General features: G+C 42.2%; 1 pseudogene across 1 annotated transcript in view; it reads right to left on the reverse strand.

Moving 5' to 3' along the window:
• LOC106603632 (putative ATP-dependent RNA helicase DDX10) overlaps window positions 1-14,225 on the reverse strand; it is an 81,821-nt pseudogene extending 67,596 nt beyond the window's left edge. Inside the window, exons 1-10 of the transcript XR_014392207.1 lie at window positions 13,865-14,225; window positions 13,393-13,453; window positions 13,126-13,256; window positions 12,845-12,993; window positions 9,152-9,269; window positions 8,737-8,928; window positions 7,620-7,746; window positions 7,373-7,535; window positions 7,129-7,213; window positions 1,295-1,396 (exon numbers count right to left, since the gene is read on the reverse strand). The product of XR_014392207.1 is annotated as a putative ATP-dependent RNA helicase DDX10 (transcript). The remainder of the gene's footprint in view (window positions 1-1,294; window positions 1,397-7,128; window positions 7,214-7,372; window positions 7,536-7,619; window positions 7,747-8,736; window positions 8,929-9,151; window positions 9,270-12,844; window positions 12,994-13,125; window positions 13,257-13,392; window positions 13,454-13,864) is intronic.

Here is a 14,225-nt window from a genome sequence, read left to right on the forward strand (position 1 = left end):
GCCAATAAAATACATCATTGTGGCAATTCATATCTTGCTGTAAAACTATAAACTCAAGAGAAGACACGTTTAATTTTAAATAAGGTTCTTACATAAAATAGTTCTGATTATATAGGCCTAGAAGATATCCAAAACCACCACCACACTAAATTCCTACATTTTCAGTCATTTAAATTATAAAGTAATGTCTTTCTACTCAATACAACAACTACTTTTAACAATCTGGGAGGTAAAGTCATTAAAGTATTCAATAATTTAGCTGTGTATTTAGGATGGAACACCCCCCCCCCTCCCCGGGGGACTACTCCATGTACGGAAAACACTGTACTGTGAGGGCATCATGCTGGACACTGTGCCCATCAGGATTTAGCCAGAGGGGCTCAGGCCTGGTCTCCTCTGTGACAGCAGAGCCAGTCTCACTCTCTCCCTCACATGGTTGGCCTACTTACTGCACTGCTCAAAGCCCCTCAGCTACACCAACATCTCCCCATCTCACAAACAGGTCCAACAAATAGAACCTTAAGTCAATATTAAAACGTACTGTGACAACATGAAACTGGTATCAGGCACACAACGGGTACAGGACAAGGGCACAGGTTGAATATGGGTCATTCAGAATATTACACATCAGTCATAGCATGTCCATTTGAAGTGCATGATTGAACTAATAGACACAATGAGGATGTTTCAGAATCCGAATATTTAGGAAAGTCAGCTGGCTCACTTGTTGACCCTGCCTGCTTTGTGAAATCTCCCCCATCTGTCCAATGCATCTCCATGAGGGAAAATAGTCTTTGGAATCATATGGTATCATGTAAACATTCTCATAAGGCCTCAGTTTTTTGCTTGGAGGGAGGGGGTGAAAGGGCAGTTGGGAAGATGGAGACTAGAGCTGGGACAATACCAGTATCGCGTCACTCGTTAGTATCGTGGCAAGGAAACAAAACACGAAGCGGGTTTAACTTATTTAGGAAAATGACCCAAATGTTGGAAACAAATATCATTGTTGTCATCCAGTCGCATGCATTTATTTTCTAAGCTATAGCACACCATATTTCACAAACAGCAGCTTTTTAAAAAGGACCAAAGAGTTGCCATGGAAAATATATTACGATACTTGTACCATCACTGCCCAAGTGGAGAAACAGAAGAAAGCTTAAAAACAGTAAAAACTAAACTACAGTCCACCACCTGTTTGTTTTAATTTCTCACCTACAGTAGATCTCCACAACCAACAGCCTGCCCAGTCCCAGTGAAATACAAGCGTGTGTGAGGAGGTTGTAAGGGAACTCACTGGATTCTGTTGATGGTGACTTTTTTCTCCTGAAGTTGGGATAGCATGCTCTCCTCCTCTGAGGGCAGCAGGACGAGCAGAGCCTCTCCTCCCTCCTTATATCTGTAAGGCGAAAAACAGTAGATATTTTTTTAAATTGTATGTCCTAAATGTTCAGAGGAGTGGGTTTAATAACATATGATGAACAAAAATATAAACACAACATGGAACAATTTCAAAGATTTTACTGAGTTACAGCTCATATAAGGAAATCAGTCAATTGATATAAATTCTGCAGGATTGGACATGGATTTCACATGACTGGGCAGGGGTGCAGCCATAGGTCCACCCACTTGGCAGCCAGGCCCACCCACTGGGGAGCCAGGCCCAGCCAAACAGAACGCATTCTTTCCCCACAAAAGGACATACAGAAATACTCCTCAGCACCCCACCCTCCCCCTCAGACGATCCCGCAGGTGAAGAAGCCGGATGTGGAGGTCCTGGGCTGGCGTGGTTACACATGGTCTGCGGTTGAGGCCGGTTCGACTTACTGCCAAATTCTCTAAAACAACGCAGCTTATGGTAGAGAAATAAAACTTATATTCTCTGGCAACAGCTCTGGTGGACATTTCTGCAGTCAGCATGCCAAAACTTGAGACGTAGCATTGTGTTGTGTGACAAAACTGCACATTTTAGAGTGGCCTTTTAGTGTCCCCAGCACAAGGTACACCTGTGTAATGATCATGCTGTTTAAATCCCCTTCTTGATATGCCACACCTGTCAGGTGGATGGATTATCTTGCCAAAGAAGAAATGCTCACTAATAAGGATGTACAGAAATGTGTGCACAATATTTGAGAGATGTTTTATTTCAGCTGTAAAAGGATACTACTGCTCAACCACAAATGCATACATAACTTCTACAATCTGCTACATTTGCACAGTTAATGGTACACCTCTTATGATCATAATGGACTTATTTTCATCATGGTTTTCATAAAGAAGTACTTTATGATTATAGGAGGGTTATGGTTTTGTGACCAAGTCAGAGACGCAGTGGGAGAGAGATGGGTTGCAAGACAGAAAGGTGGTGGGGAGAGACCTACATTCTTCAGCTCACCAAGAAGAGCTGTGAAATACATGCAGAGTCAGACTTTCTGAGGAGAGAAAGAGAGATAAACAAACAGACTGAAACAAAGCTGTAGAGGCTGAGCTGAGGCTACATTGGCAGCTGCTACAACTCTATTTGCAACAGTGCACATTACTCCTAAATACCAGGCAGCTAGTGGGGTGTTCCCAGCTCAAACAGTTTGTGCATATATTATGATGACATTTTGGTCTTCGGCAAGGGTGTTCTCAAGGCAAGCTTAAGTCGGTCAAGTGTGCAATGGCAGTCCGCAATGAGGCTTTCCCCCCCATTTAAGGCGAAGGACACTGTCTACCGGTCGTACCCACCTCCCACGTGCTAGCTCACGTTGCCCCCGCCTCATGCTTGCTGTGTACCGGAGAAAATCGTGCCCGACAGGTGGGGGCAAAGGACACTGTGCGCGCTTGATAGTTAGCGACACCGTGCGCGCTTAATAGTTATCTAGCTAGCACACACTGTCGTCCCAGCCTCATGTGTACCAGAGTCCTCCTTAGCAGTAGGTGGCTAAGCTAGCACACAGTGTCCTTCGCTCCCGCCTATTTAACTAGGCAAGTCAGTTAAGAACAAATTCTTATTTACAATGACGGCCTACCAGGGAACAGTGGGTTAACTGCCTTGTTCATGGGCAGAACGACAGATTTCTACCTTGTCAGTTCAGAGATTCAACCCAGCAACCTTTCGGGTACTGGCCCAACGGTCTAACCACTAGGCTACCTGCATGTGGGCATTCCTGCATATGCAGGAACCCCGGTTTATAATTCTATTGGTCAATTTTTAAGTTAGGACAAATAGAAGTTTAAAGAGGGGTTCCTGCAGATGCAGGAATGCCCACATGCAGGAACGCCCTAAAATGCGGATCATAAGTGCCCCATTCTCTAGTCCGGAGCCGAAGTTTACGCCCAATTTGTCGGTGATTAGTCAACAGTAAAGATTCTTCAATGAAGTGTTTGTCATTCAACGGGAGATTATTATTCTTTTTTTCATGCACATTTTTTTACTTGAGAAATACTATACCAAACATATTAGTTCGAAGTAAAATTGGACGACTAAGATCTCCTGTGCAAAAATCTCAAAATGAATGACAGATTTCTTGAGTCATCTTAGATTAATTCTTAATATTTTGAAGACTGGCTATAGCGCCGCAAGATGGACAAACAGTACTATTACCGCTTTTTTCTCATTTTAAAAGCGAAGGTCTTTTAAGTGAGGTGCCAGCCGAACTGAATCATGCTGACACCTACTCCAACAGCAGCAGCATGCTTCAAAGACCCCAAACAAATGCAAATGCCTGATCGCAGTAAGCCTAGAAAGGATTCCCCTTCAGTCCTGTTAGTTCACACAAAACAACCAACAAGCGAGAGTTTTATCAAGGGGTATGGCAACCCAGAAGCTTCAAATTGTGAGATTGGGAGCCCAGAGGTTTTAGCAGCTCACTAAACAGACTGCTGAACTAACTGCAATTACACACTGTAACAGCGCAGTGGCTCGAAGCACAACATGACTGCTTAAGACGTGCGTACATTGTTGCTGTCATTAAGTGTGTGTCTTTGACACAGCTGCACAGAACTCCGAATAAGTAACGTCTGTCTTAGACACACACACACACATTGTCTTACACCAATACTCACTCTTTTTCACACACATACTGCTGCAATTCCCGGGTGCTATTGGAGTGCGATTACACCCCCCCCATGAGTCAGCACTGCAGCTGGACAAACTGCTATGGTACCAACTGACCATTGTACTAGCAGAGAACAATATAAAACCAGAACAGCATCATGTGTCACCTACAGTACAGTAGGTACCGCTGGATTTTGGAGCTTTGGAACATAATTTAAAGCCAGTCGGTGTTAACACTCGAGGTTATAATGTGCAAACTGTAGGCTACAGGGAGAGGTGGTGTGAGAAGTGGACCATACAACACTGCCATCTAGTGAGTAGGTAAACTATTGTGATATGTGATGATAGGATAATGGATTGTCTATAAGAAGGAACTTAACTGTTGCACTCTATACAATCATTGTAATGGTGTCTTGTGTCCCTGGAAGATTCAGCACTTCACTGTGATAACTTCACTTTAAAACTACTGTTGGAAAAATCACAATTTGTTGAGTGCATATTAGGGATTCATATTTTCCCGAAAGTCTACCAAGTTTCAATAGAGGAAAAATGTATTTATCACGAGACTCCCAGGAAATATCACAGAAATCAGAAGTGCCAATTTAAAGCGTTTAAAACCAAGATAGGGTCACGATGCCAGGGTTCTCCACAAATAAGATGGGTGCTGCGCAACTATGTAAAGATTTGAACAGTAATGATAGTTACTCCATCTTTGATCGCCAATAATGTTGTGAATTGCAAAACAGGCCGTTCATAAATTCTGAGTGTTATGTTCCTCAATTCAGCAGTAAGCTCTCAACAGAGAGCTAAGGACGCAACCCGAAAACAGCATTGTCGAATCATACAAACTTTGTAACGGCGGTCAAACACAAATGTCAAATGACCAAAGATGCTAAGCTTGTTAGATAACCTAGAACTAATGACAGAATATCTCCTATATTTGGCAAAATCGAGTTTATGATTATACAGATGGCAGATCAGCTCATAGATGACTGGGAGATGTAGTTTAAATAAAAGGCCTCTTAACGGGACCAACATTTAAACAAAAATATGCATATCTACTCTCACACAGTTTGTTGATGTCACATTCTCTACCGAAGCTCTCGTATGGGCAGCAAGAACAAGACAGCACAGAGAAGCAGGGGAAATGTTATAGCAGTATTCTGACATGCAAAGGCAAAAGACCTGCTTTGATTATGCAACCGATGAAGTACAGAATAAAGTTAACAATTTGAATGCGAGACAGGAGTCATTTTGGGTTTCAGTGGGATTGGGACTGGATAGGAAAATAGTCTAGGCTCTAGCAGAGAAGATAAAATGTTTCATTATGCCACTGAATGGTAAATGGACTTCATGTCTGTGACAGAGATGCCTATGTAGTGAATTGTGCATCGTTTCAAGTTTTAGTCGTATGTACGGGATACGCATATTCAGTGCATTCGAAAAGTATATGGACCCCTTCCCCACATTTTGTTACGTTACAGCCTTATTCTAAAATGGATGAAATTATTTTATTTCCTCATCAATACCCCATAATGACAAAGCATAAACAGGTGTTTAGAAATTTTTGCAAATGTAGAAAAAAAAAATATTCAGACCCTTTGCTATGAGACTCAAAACTGAACTCAAGTGCATCTTGTTTCCATTGATCATTCTTGAGATGTTTGTACAACTTGATTGGAGTCCACCTGTGGTAAATTCAATTGATTGGACATGACTTGGAAAGGCACACACCTGTCTATATAAAGGTCCCACAGTTGACAGTGCATGTCGGGGCAAAAACCAAGCCACGAGTTCGAAGGAATTGTCCTTAGAGCTCCAAGACAGGATTGTGTCGAGGCACAGATCTGGGGAAGGGTACAAAAACATTTCTGCAGCATTGAAGGTCCCCAAGAACACAGTGGCCTCCATTGTTCTTAAATGGAAGAAGTTTGGAACCACCAAGATTGGCCGCCCGGCCAAACTGAGCAATCGGGGGAGAAGGGCCTTGGTCAGTGAGGTGACCAACAACCCGATGGTCACTCTGACAGAGCTCTAGAGTTCCTCTGTGGAGATGGGAGAACCTTCCAGAAGGAAAACCATCTCTGCAGCACTCCACCAATCAAGCCTTTATGGTAGTGGCCAGACGAAAGCCACTCCTCAATAAAAAGGCACATGTAAGCCCGCTTGGAGTTTGCCAAATGGCACCTAAAGGACTCTGACCATGAGAAACAAGATTCTGTGGTCTGATGAAACCAAGATTAATCTCAGATATCTCAATTCTTATTAGCCAAAAATTTGCCAATGCCCTTCACGGGATCAGGTTCTTCTCACAGGCTTGTATCTCAGCGCGGAAGTAAGGAGGGGGAAAAAAAACTATTTTAGAATAAGGCTGTAACGTAACAACATGTGGAAAAAGTCAAGGAGTCTGAATACTTTCCGAATGCACTGTACATCATCCAATGAAATGCTTACTTGCAGGTTCCTTCTCGACAATGCAACAATAAGAAATAGTAAAAAAATAATATGAACATAAAGTCAATGGCAGTAGAACAGAATAAATATTTTGGCATATGTACAATACAGGAAGGCACAATTTATAGGCCTATCAAATGTGACTGTTTGAAGAGTCAATGACAGGTCAAAGAGGCACATCTTTTATCGGCGATACTGTAGGGGTTTCCTGTAGGGTTTATGAACTGCATTTGTGTTGCGTGTGCAGTACATAAGTGTCAATTGTGCGTGTGCTTTTACTTTGTATGAAGTAAATACTTTAGGCTAAAGGCTTCCATGCAACAACCTGATTAGATAATGTGGCAGAATATTTTTTTTTTGCTAATCTGATGCTGCACATGTGCATTTTATGGAATTGCATTAGTGACGACATTGGGGTAAAATGTTGTAATTTCACATGTCTTGTCATAAACATTTTTCGGAAAATGTAAAGTGTGTGCCCGGGACCCCAGTTACCCATGTTAATCCCTAGTATGTACATTTTCATTCATTCTCCATATACAACAAAAACATGCACTTCAAGCCGATGGTGCAGAGTCTGCACACAGTCAATGTCTTTCCTTTTATTCCAGGTCCGGCTAGAGAGGGGTTATTACCTGCCGGTTCGTCCCATTCTGTGGATGTATGTGTTGGCGTCCTCTGGACAGTCAAACTGCAACACCCAGTTCACAGCAGGGAAGTCTGCAAAGTGGGAGGGACGTAACAATTATTCACCACCAGCCGTGAAGAACCTGCTGCCTCGTATCAGAGCAGTAAATATTTGACCACGGTATCTCTGTCCCTACTGACTAAAAACATCGAGCCAGTCTGTAGACTAGACTGCTGAAGTGTTAGCATTACCTAGGCCTCTGGCTGCAATGTCTGTGGCGAAGAGCACAGCGTTCTTCTTCTTGATGAAGTTGTTGTAGACCTCCACCCTCTTCATCTGCTGTTGCTTCCCATGCAGGGCCAGGATGGGCATGCCCGGACGCAGCCGGCAGAAGACCCGGAACAGGTATTGCACCTATGGATGGTGAGACTACAACTAGACCATGAAGCTATAATAAGCCAAATGGAGGAGCGTTTACACAAACTAGCAGAGCCTTACCTCTTTGCAGCAGGCAAAGAAGACTATGACTTTCTTCTGCAGGTGGCTCCTGATGAAGGAGAAGAGCATGTTGACCTTCTGATGCAGCTCACACACCACGTAGTTCTGCTCCAGTGTGGCCGGCGTGCTACATGGACACACAAACATGACGTTTTTAGATTGGCCTCTTTCAGGTTGTTTATGTTTGTCTTGTTGCTACAGAGGATAAAGAACTAAGGCGGTGTGTGCCTTAACATTTAAAGCCGGGGTTGCATTTGATTGTGTAGCAGACCTAAGTTAAAAAAGGCAACAATTTGAAATAATTTTAAAAACTTGAGTGATTTAAAAAAAAAAAATCGAATAGTTCGCTATTTGAAGCCATACCAGCTTTGCGCCTAACAGGTCTCAGGTAAAATGCAGTTTAAAACACTGACGTGCACTGCCTGAGGAGCCCTGACAGGGCTGACAGAGTCCTCTTTAATCTCTTCCTCTGCTGCAGTAGCCCGTCCTTCCTTAATACCATATAATAAATGAGCTTCAACATCGAGGACAAAGCCATTACAGCAGCATTAACACTAAACCAGCTTATCAGCAAAGGCTCATCGAAAAAGCTACAGAAGAGCATAAAGCAAGCACTGTATGATCAAAGTGTAAGACTGGATTGAAGTTGCTGACATTCCGATAAAACATTCTAGGTTAGTGGGAAAGAAACCACACTATCAATCAGCACCTGGCTGCACAGTGACACGTCATTCTTTAGAAGGGCTAGGGACTTCACAGAACATCCATGACAACGCTCGTATTTGTTGCATGTACCGGCCCACTTTCCTCTTTCCCGTATTCATACCAAATACTGGATGTCAGTTTGTCCCGATATAAGCAATCAATGTAAGCACCCTGCAATCACTGAGTAATAACATTCACATGATCTACGAGAAGCTCCGGAGACTCATTGAAATTCCGACTGAATTCAAACATCACCTTCCACAAGTATTTTCAATTGACTGTTTTCCATTTGCTGAGTTTATAGAAATCCAAGTGATGTTAACCCCAACTGCCAGATTTCTAAAAGCCAAGGCCAAGAGTCTTTGACACAGGACTATAGTGGTGTTGTTGTGTTATATAATAGAGCTCCTACCTGAACTTGGCCTTCTCGTGCACCCAGACGTACTCTGGGTCTTGAGGCTGAGGCGGGCCAGGTCTTTCACTGACTTGGTCTGTGTGGCTGAGAACAGCAGTGTCTGACGGGTCTTGGGGAGGTTCTCCACTATGGCATCGATAGTGTCGACAAAACCCATGTCCAAGATACGATCCGCCTCATCCAAAACGAAGTTAAAAAGCCATTAGGACCATGCCACAAGACTATATTTTGCAAACAAATATATAAATCTCCAATGATCTGACTACAGATCAAAACAAAGTGCTACTCAAGCAATGTTGCTTAATATTAACGGTAAGAATGTAAAAAAAAAGTCCATAAACAACTTATAGCTCATGCAACAGTAAAACTATTTGTATGCTGGCCTAGAAGCTCAGGTTTAACTATGTACCTAGCATGTGCAGATCGGAAGCGTGGAAGGCAGCCGTCTCGTCCATGTGCTGGAGCAGGCGTCCTGGCGTGCAGATGATGATGTTAGTGCGGTGGATCTTCTCAGACTCATTCTTCAGGTCCTGCAAAAAACCATACCACAGAGATAAAACTCTGGCAACTCCAGCTGTATTTTACATACGGAATTTTCTGACATTCTATGTCAGTCTATCCCTTAAAAACACCCACACCAGTAGAATTGCACTTTTTCGAGCTGAAAGAATGGCCAGAGCTTACACGAAGTTGCACATTGATTAAAGTCGTTTTCGTCAAAGTATGATATACAGTGCCTTCAGAAAGGATTCACACCTTGACTTTTTCCACATTTTGTTGTGTTACAGCCTGAACATAAAATGGATTAAATTGAGATTGTGTCACTGGCCTATACAGAAACACAATACCCCACGTCAATGTGCAATTATGTTTTTAGAAAATGTTTCACTAATTAAAAATGTTTAAGCTGAAATGTCTTGAGCCAGTAAGTAAATATTCAACCCCTTCGTTATGGAAAGCTTAAATAAGTTCAGGAGTAAAAATGTGCTTAACAAGTCACAAAATGTGCTTAACAAAGTTGCATGGACTCAGTGTGTGCAATAATGTTTAACGTGATTTTTGAATGACTACCTGCTCTCTGTACCCCACAGAATTATCTGTAAGGTCCCTCAGTGAATTTCAAACAGATTCAACCACAAAGACCAGGGAGTTTTTCCCAATGCCTCACAAAGAAGGGCACCTATTGGTAGATGGGTAAACATTTAAAAAAAGCAGACACAGACAATGAATATCCCTTTCAGCATGGTGAAGTTATTAATTTCACTTAGGAAGGTGTATTAAATCACCTAGTCACTACAAAGGTAAAGGTGTCCTTCCTAACTCGTTGCCGGAGAGGAAGGAAACCGCTGAGGGATTTCCCTTTTTTTTTTTGTATCTTTCTTTAACTAGGCAAGTCAGTTAAGAACAAATTCTTATTTTACAATGACGGCCTAGCCCGGCCAAACCCTCCCCTAACCCGGTCAAGGGACTGTAGTGATGACTCGAGCACCGAGATGCAGTGCATTAGATCGCTGCGCCACTCAGAAGCCCAGAAGGCCAATGGGGTGAGCAAAGTCATTGCAGGGCTCTACAGTGTGACCATTTTACTCACATATGCACCCAAATATTTTGCTGTGCAACCTGCAATTTTTATTTAGGCGCACCAGTGGTCGCGAGGAGATGTGCTTGTTTTGAGATCAAAGCGAGAGCTGCATGTAGCCACGTGTGCATATTTGTTCATATTCTTTGCTAGTGAGTTATTAGACCAGTTATAGCTCATTTCTAGTCAGCTATGAGGGAGCGGTTGCTTCCTACAAAAGCACAAAACGTGTACATTTCTAGCCATCTTCGAAAAGCAAGTGAGGTAAAGAGTTTATTTTTTGATGTCAGTGCTGTATTTTGAGAGAGGTTTGAATAAGCTAAGTAGCCAATAGGCAGAGGGTAGCATAATTTGTCTGATTCTCTGTAATATGGTATTGGAATAATAATTACATTTATTTTGTAAAGTGGTTTCTTGAATCAAACATCTTCAGTAACCTCCTTATCTGAAGGAAAAGTGGTTAAACAAGTTAATGTCAAGCCCTACATATTTTTTCCGAAAAGTCTCACAGAATGTAGGCCTAAATTGAACACCACACATTGACTGCTACTGTAGGCTGAATGATAGAACAGCTATTTCCATGTTAAATGTTACAGGATGCATTTTCTCCATTGTTTGAGATGGTAGACCACTAATAGGGATACATTATGATCAAAATAGTCAGTGCCCTACTTGGCCACTGTTATAACGGTAACTTAAAGCGGGTACAGCCTCAGTGTTCACAATAAACGGGTGCCAGAAGTTGCACAGAATTTTCACAACGTTGAAGTTTGCACTCAGCAGACCTGAAATTTGCTCAGTGCCGAAAAAAAACGAGGGAACATTGCTTTCAATAGTTATCCATATTACCGGAGCTTCATCTTATTCTAACTATTTCTATGGCAGATTGTCGGCTGCAATTTATGGAAGATGCCAAAACTTGAGATAACAGATGGCGAAGTCAAAGATAGTAGATTACCTGGATGGGTCTGACCTAAAAATGGTGCTCGATTAAGGCACACAGCATCAAAGGACCCCACAGACGAGCCGTTTTCTCCCCAACTGTCGGGCAGATGGTCTCTGAGCCAGTTGGTATCTGAAACCCATCAGACTCCTGAACACTTGAACTGGACTAACCACCTGCTCTGATTCTCCTCACCTCAGCACACATGCACTCACGCATGCACACACATATACTGAACAAAAATATAAAAATGCAACATTTTTACTGATTTACAGTTCATATAAGGAGTTAATTGAAATAAAAATAATTAGGCCCTAATCTACAGATTTTACATGACTGGGCAGGGGCGTGGCTCAGTGGGGAGCTAGACAGTCAATCAGAATGAGTTTTTCCCCACAAAATGGCTTATTACACACAGAAATACTGCTGAGTTTCAACAGCTGTCCGGCCTGCTGGTCTCAGAAGATCCCGCAGGTGAATAAGTCGGAGGTGGAGGTCCTAAGCTGGCATGGTTACACACGGTCTGCAGTTGTGAGGCCAGTTGGAAGTACTGCCAAATTCTCTAAAATGACGTTGGAGGCATATGGTAGAGAAATGAACATTAAATTCTGAAACAGCAGCTCTGGTGGACATTCCTGCAGTCAGCATGCCAATTGCACAATCCCCAAAATGTAGACATCTGTGTCATTGTGTTGTGTGACAGAACTGCACATTTTAGAGTAGCCGTTTATTGTCCCCAGCAGTAGGTGCACCTGTGTAATGATCATGCTGTTTAATCAGCTTCTTGATATGCCAAGCCTGTCAGGTGGATGAGAGAAATAAGCTTTTGTGCATATGGAAAAATTCTGGATCTTTTATTTCAGCTCATGAAACATAGGACCAACACTTTACATGTTCCATTTATATTTTTGTTCAGTATATACATTTATGCTACACAATCACAACTGCTCCTACCAGACTTATTATACTGCTAAATTTATACACTCCCCCCCAATACATGTGTAAATATTGGACTATAAATTGTGCCTTCATGTACCATTCTTATGCTAAAATTTTTATTCTATTATACTGCCATTTACTTTATGTTGGTATTATCTTTCATTATTTCTTGTTGTTGCATTGTCAAGAAGGAACCTGCAATTAAGCATTTTGTTGGACGATGTATACCATGCATAACCCGACGAATAAAACTTAAAACTTGATAAGGTTAGCAAGACACTGTAGCTAGCTAGCTAGACTGACGGTGGTCAGTGCTCTATTTGTTGATTTTTATCAACTCCATGTGGAAATTCCTTATATGTATAAGTAGCCTAAGTATGTATAAGTAGCCTAAGTATGTATAAGTTGACTATATTATATGTATAAGTAGCCTAAGTAACCTAAATGTGCATGTCCTCTCTCATTTCCTCTCTAGGAAAATAAATTGTTCAAAATAGTTGCGGCAATTTCGTCTGGGGTGGGGGGGTCCTTTTACCTTGCCTAAATGAATCACAAAACATTTCCTTTGAAACACCACCAACAGTGGTGTTAAAACCAACATGAAGTGATCAACAAATACAGGCACTTGAAAGTAAATACAGTACCTTTCCGCCAATGATGAGGCCGGCAGAGAACTCCTGGTTCTTGCCCACTTTACGGAGCACCTCGAAGGTCTGATAGGCCAGCTCTCGTGTGGGGGAGATGATGAGGGCCCCCAGGCCATCCATTGCTGTCCACACAAACATTCCAATACCTGGAAATGAAACCAAGATGTGTGAAAGGCAATGACATACCATCAATAGCCTGAAATAATGGATGCACATTGCATCTGCATTCATATCAGCTTGCAATATTGCATTGATACAGAACACAATTGGGTACTCACGGGAATGAGAAAGGACAGTGTTTTTCCAGAACCAGTCTTTGCAGCGCCCAGAACATATTTTCCATGCAATGCAAAGCCAATTGTCTGTCTCTGTATTTCTGTGGGCTGACGATACTGTGCTTCCATTAGACCTGGGGTAAACAACAAAACTGTCAATACCAAACAAGATGCTGTCAATGGTATAATATGTTTGCCAATGGCATGTTGGTCCACATTGCATTAATGGCAAATGCAGTCAATGCCATTTCAGAACCAATTTATGTTTACCTCGCAGGGTATTCTTGGAGATGGGGAAATCTGAAAACCTCTCAGCATCCTTGGCATTTATCTAGAAGACAAAACTGTTCAAGTGTATCTACACTGCCCCAGAAGTAATGATATGATACAAATCAATGTCAACGGCAATAATTTAGCTATCGTTACGCAACCTAGGACTTCCTAAAATGTCTTATGGGACAGGAGATTGCTTTGATAAGACTGAAGATGTGATAGCTAGCTAGATATCTCATTTACAGTCCTAGGACATGTTCAGTTGCCTGACGTTCTCCAACGTTGCAGGTAGACATGCCACGAATAGCGCCGATGTGATTCCTTATTCTACATGTGAGAGAGGTGTTTGATCTACATAGCGTATTTCTATCTTAATTCTGCAGAACGCGGTCCTAGCCATCTACGCCAGCTAACGTTAGCTACCTAGTCTCGCCCTGCCTAGTAGGATAAAAACAAAAACGTTGTTTACCTCGTAATATTTGTTGACAAGCCGTTGAATACCTTCTTTCTCCACCTGCCATTCAGGTTTCCTTTTCTGTCTTTTCTCCTGTTTGACTCTTGTTTTTGTCTTATTGTATTTCTTCTTCCATCGCTCGAAGTTCTTCGCAGGATCAGCGGTGTCGGTTGGGTTTTTCTTCCCCATCTTTTTCTTGGGGGACAGGTTTGGTCGTCTGCCCTTCTCCATGGTAACATTTTTTGGGAGGAGAATTCAATGTTTGAAAAATACATGTTTGGGAATTCAGACATACGGCATAAGAACGCTGAAGCAGACACGCATGTAGACTCATAAATACGACGTTAATGAAACCGCAAGAGGGATATGGGAGATG

This window comes from Salmo salar, chromosome 04, assembly GCF_965601325.2.
Source record: "Salmo salar chromosome 04, fSalSal1, whole genome shotgun sequence".
Classification (NCBI taxonomy): Eukaryota; Metazoa; Chordata; class Actinopteri; order Salmoniformes; family Salmonidae; genus Salmo; species Salmo salar.